This window comes from Tiliqua scincoides, chromosome 6 (genome assembly GCF_035046505.1).
Source record: "Tiliqua scincoides isolate rTilSci1 chromosome 6, rTilSci1.hap2, whole genome shotgun sequence".
In the NCBI taxonomy this organism is placed as follows: Eukaryota; Metazoa; Chordata; class Lepidosauria; order Squamata; family Scincidae; genus Tiliqua; species Tiliqua scincoides.
In genome coordinates, this window is record NC_089826.1 from 80,601,252 (window position 1) to 80,606,882 (window position 5,631).

Genomic DNA, 5,631 nt, shown 5'->3' on the forward strand with positions numbered 1-5,631 from the left:
AGCTGTGCTCTCTGTAACAGAGGCAGAAAACCGTCAACCAGCCAACTTTCCTATAAATATTCAGCATAAACAAAACCAGCAGTAGTTAGCAGTAGTAGTTTTATGTGTCCATACTACTTTTATTGAACAGTGAACGTTTATTTAGTCCACATTTACTGTCAAACGGAAAGCCCTTAATATCAGCCAACCTCAATTTTACAGTCATGCTCAAAGTGGGGCAAAAAACCTGGACAGGACACAGGGAATCAGTTTGGGGAAAGGAGCGAGGCAATGTGCTCAAGGATGCATTGCTGCCCCCATCCCCTAAACCCTGGACCCAGCTGTGGCATGAGAAGGGCAAGGGGACACATTTCAAATGTTCCCCCTATCAATAGGAGACTGCACCAGCCCTGCGCCCCAGGGCAAAGGTCCATAATGGCACCCCCTTGGAATGCTGCATCTCCCTTCACACAAATCCACCTTCCCCACTTACTTAGAGCGCATGGAGCCTAGCATGACGCCAGGATGAGTCGGGGAAGCCTCCTGAAGCTTCCCCAATGCTTTGAACTGTGCTTCCGGCAAACCAGGTTTCTGGTACCCATGGTGGCAGCGGGAAGCTATCCCAAGTATTTAAGTCACTCCCAGAACCCAAGGCATTTGAGGCTCTTCCTAGGGGTGTATGCCAAGTTTCCACCCAGATAGGCTTGGGCCCCATTTGTACCATAGTGCCTAACAAGCTTGTAGTGTGGATTTTGAATAGTGCCATTCTATTGGCTGTGTGCCAAGTGCTCCAGAGGGATACAAGCAGCAGTGTCTGCCCTTATATGTGTGAAGCATTGTCACATCTGCAAGAGGGATCTGAAGGTCTTAGGAGTGGACCTCAACAAGTGGGAAACCCTGGCCTCTGAGCGGCCCGCTTGGAGGCAGGCTGTGCAGCATGGCCTTTCCCAGTTTGAAGAGACACTTGGCCAACAATCTGAGGCAAAGAGGCAAAAAAGGAAGGCCCATAGCCAGGGAGACAGACTAGGGACAGACTGCACTTGCTCCCAGTGTGGAAGGGATTGTCACTCCCAAATTGGCCTTTTCAACCACACTAGACGCTGTTCCAGAACCACCTCTCAGAGCGCGATACCATAGTCTTTCGAGACTGAAGGTTGCCAACATGGGATGTCACCTACGATTGTTGAAACACAACAGAAGGAAAGAGTGACCAAGGCCACCTGGGGACTTGTTTAAATTGGAGAATAGGTTGGAAAGAACATTAATAGATAAATAAATACAAATGTCCCAGAAGCAAGATGTGAAAAAACGTGTAAAGGTTAGAGTCCGTGCTAAAACTGCTGACATTTGAATAGCATTTCAAAGAAGAGGGTATTAACTGTGGGTATTGGACTGGAAATGTGATCGTGCAATGGCTGAAGATAAAAGCCCCCACCCCGATCCAGTTAGGGGTATTCCTCAGGAAAAGCTGGCTTTCCTAGCTGGCTGGAGAACCGTGTGTATAAATGAGACCTCCCTGATAGGCTTCCTTGGATCCAATAACTGTGGCTGCACAGAGCAGTGGGTGGGAAGGTTTCCCTTCATTTGGTCCTCACAAAATCTCTGTGCAATAGGAAGAAGTGAAAACTGGGGCAGGATCACCCATTGTTATAGGTGGGTGAAAACAGTTTGGGTTTTTTTTGTTTTTTGTTTTGTTTTTTTTGAAATTTTGGTGTTTTCTAAAGTTAGAAGTGCAGAAAGTGGCATTATGTGTTTTTATTCCAAGAGTGCATTTTTCTAAAATCATAATTATAAATTATAATCACTTGAAAAGTGTACTAGGTAGGTAATATAGGTGGTATAGTATCAGGAGGTGAATGGTTTCGTTCAGATTTTTGTTTGGTGTTTTTTTAAAAAAAAAACAAAAAAAATAACAAAAATGAGAAGTGCAGAAAGCAGGTTAAATGTTTTTATTTCGTTATCACCTTAAAAAACCCGCTTCTAGCCATTGGGCTTCATGGCCAAGTAAGAGTATGGATTTATGGATTTAGGTCTCTCTGAACCAGTGGCAACACGAGGGGCCTTACTGGGCCTTACTGCAAGTCTTACTGGGTGATGCTCATGGTGGGGGTGGGAGGGGATGATGCACCCTAGTGACCAAAATTGCTAAAATCGCAATTTGTAAGAATGACACCTATATAAAAATAGGTAGAGATACCTGCTCTGGGCCAGGGTATCTTAGAGATCGCCTACTTCTGTACAATCTGGCTAGTCCTCTTAGGTAATCAGAGAAGACCTTTTTACAAGTGCCGCCGCCTAGGGAGGTACGTGGGGTGGCGGCAAGAAATAGGGCCTTCTCAGTTGTGGCACCAACGCTATGGAACTCCCTTCCCCTTGAGTTAAGAATGGCTCCCTCTCTTGAGACTTTTCAGCGAGGCCTGAAGACCCTTCTGTTTAAACAAACCTTCTGAGTTCTCAGCCTTTTTAACATCTTTTCAACATCTTTTAACTTTTTACAGGCCTGATTCTTTTATGATTTGCTGCTCTATGCTCTTTTTACCTGACTGCTTTTTATCTGACTGCTGTTTTTATGATATGTGTTTAATATGCTTTTATCTGTTTTTAATCTGTTTTAACCTGTTGTAAGCCGCCTTGAGTCTCTTCGGGGAGAAGGGCAGGGTAAAAATAAAGTTGTTATTATTAATTAATTATTATTAATTAATTATTATATTATTTTATATATAGGTATTTTAATTAATTAATTAATTGATTAATTAATTAATTAATTAAAATACCTATATATAAAATACAAATTTTATATACCATTTGATGTGTAATTTACAGCAGAATTCAATGAGCAAAACCAGAATGAAATGTTTCCCCTCTATCAAAAGTTTCCCTTCTATCAAAAGTTATGGCCAAAAAACAAAAACGTAACAAAAAAGTACGTTTTATGTAACAAAAAGTGCATTTTCTTAATTCAAAATGGACCAATGAGATGTTATTATGACACAAGATGTAACCAATATGTTGTTAATAAGGTGACTCGGGGGGGGGGGAGATGACACCACTAGTGAACAAAATTGCTGAAAATTGTGATTTGTAGGAATAATACCATCATGTTACGTACCATTCAATGAGTTATTTACAGCAGAATACAATGAAAAAAACACATTGAAATATCTGTGTTCTATCAAAAGGTATAGACAAAAAACCAGTGGGACAGAGCAATAGTACATCACTATGTCCACCACCTCGGGCGTTGTCCCACCCACTTCATGGGAGGAGGTCCATCATGGGGTGATGCACTGGCCTCTTGCACTGGGTGATGCAGACTATAGTGATGCCAGTGCGCTGAACAAGTTCAATATTCTGTCCTCTCTAAGTGTTGTTTGGTTTCCCTGATTTGCGTCCAGACCAGCTGCTACTATTGCTGGGAAACCCATGTCCCTTACATCAGGATTTCCAACCAGTGTGCAGTTGCTCATTGGTGTGGTATGTAAGGCCCACAGTTGTGCTACGGGAGTTTGGGGGAGGGTCATTTATTAGTAGGGTCATTGGGGGATGTGAGGCCCCCATCAGCAGTGTGGGGTGCCTTGTCAATTGTCAAAAATCCGATGATGTGCCCTGAAAATTTTCGTGCCTTGTCAGTCTGCTCCGTGATGGAAATGGTTGAAAATCACTGCCTTAGAGAGACTGTCTTGGTCAAGAGTGCCACCAGGGGTCAGCCAGGAGGGCTCTGGTTGAGGAGGACCCATGCCCATCTGAGGGTCACCCAGCTAGGCCAACTCCTGCACCCGTCATTCCTGCTGACAACAGCAGTACCCAATATGGCATCAACAGGTTGGGGGGGGAGTGCTGCAGAGCATAGTGTGGGGCATTACCCAAAGGTCTCAGCAATATGGAGCAAGCATTAGGCTTTGGGGTCACTTCCCAGTGCTTGATCTTTTATTCCCCCCCCCATCAAGTCAAACCAGAACTTACCAGTGCAACTACACAGCAACTGTTACCCTGCACATGCCTGATCTCATGTGATCTCAGAAGCTAAGCAGGGTCAGGCCTGGTTAGTACTTGGATGGGAGACCGCCAGGGAATACCTGGTGCTGTAGGCTTATACCATAGTCTCTTGAGACTGAAGGTTGCCAACCATGATATACATGTCTACTCATAGCTAAGCCCCACTGTATTTCATGGGACTCCCTAGTAAGTGTGTATAGGATTGTAGCCTGTCTTCCAGCAGAGGTGCAAAACCTTATCGTTTTGATTCAAGCCTGCAGACGGTGGCCAGAGAGGAACGCTTAGGAGGATCTTTTAAGAGGCTGATTTAATTTTTTGTTTTGTTTTAAATAATTAAACTTCCATTGCCTCCTAATGATTTCTGCAGTGCTGCTAACCACCCACATGCCCGGAGGGATGGGTCAGGTTAAAAACAATCCCATTTGGAAATCATTCTAAATGAGTGAAGAGACCACAGCTAATTAGCAAAGCAGCAGTAAAGGAGCAGGAGAGGCTCCTTCCCATTTTACCTCCAGCACCAATATCTTCTAAAGCTGATTGCGGAAATAGAAGTCGCTCCTCTTGAGCTAACCTGGCATTGCCTGTGGCACTGCGAACTGATTAGATGCTAGCTAGCAGCACACGCTTGAATCACCCCTGATATTGCGGTTCTTCGGCAAGGAACACAGCCGTAAACATCAATTGCATCCCGGCAACATCCAGCTTGCACAGGGGCACTGCATCTGCAGGCATACTAGCCAGCATCTTTAAGCCACTGAGCTCATGTTTCATTCTAGCATTATTCTCTGACATTATTTAACTGACAGCACAATCCAGTCTCTGTTCACGACACGGCGCAAGTAGGCAGTGCCAGCAGGAAAGCCTGTCCACCGGTGCTGGATCTGAGCCCCTGGCTGCTGGCAAGAGGATCGCACTGACCGGCCACAGGGGCTGAGAGAGGGTGGCGGGAGGGTGTTCTAGAGCAGGGGTCTCCAAACCCCGGCCCGGGGGCCAGATGTGGCCCTCTGAGAGCCTCTATCTGGCCCACAGCCAGCCTCTGATTCCCCTGAGAGCCTCTGGCCCAGTTGACCAAACACAACCAGAGTTGTGCTTGTGGGGTGGAGGAATGGGGGTCCAATAAGTGTGTGCACTTTATTTCTTGGGCTGTGTTGGTGCTCGGAGAAATCCTGGACATTTGAGCCCGTTCATTCATTCATTTCAGTCATTCATCTATGTTCCATCTCTAATGTATTTATTTAAATTTTATATTTAATTTTTTCTTCTGGCCCTCGACACCATGTCAGATATTTGATGCGGCCCTGCAGCAGAAAAATTTAGAGGCCCCTGATCTAGAGAAAGGGTCTCTAAACTTTTTGGTTGAAGAGCCGCTTCAAATATCTGGCAGTGTCGAGGGCTGGGGAAAAAAATTATTTATTTAAATTTTAAATTTACATTAGAGCTGGAACGTAGATAAAGGAATAAATGGGCTCAAAAGTCCAGGATTTCTCCAAGCACCACCACAGTCCAAGAAATATAGCATACACTTAAATAGATCCCCATTCCCCCACCTCACAAGCACAACTCTGGTTGTGTTTGGTCAGCTGGGCCAGAGGCTCTCAGGGGTTCAGATGCTGGCTGTGGGCTGGATCGAGGCTTGCCACAGGCCATACCTTCCCA

The 5,631-nt window shown here is 45.1% G+C and overlaps 1 pseudogene; it reads left to right on the top strand.

Moving 5' to 3' along the window:
• The first annotated feature begins 3,950 nt into the window (after positions 1–3,950).
• LOC136656484 (5S ribosomal RNA) lies at positions 3,951–4,070 on the top strand (annotated as a pseudogene).
• Positions 4,071–5,631: the final 1,561 nt, after the last annotated feature.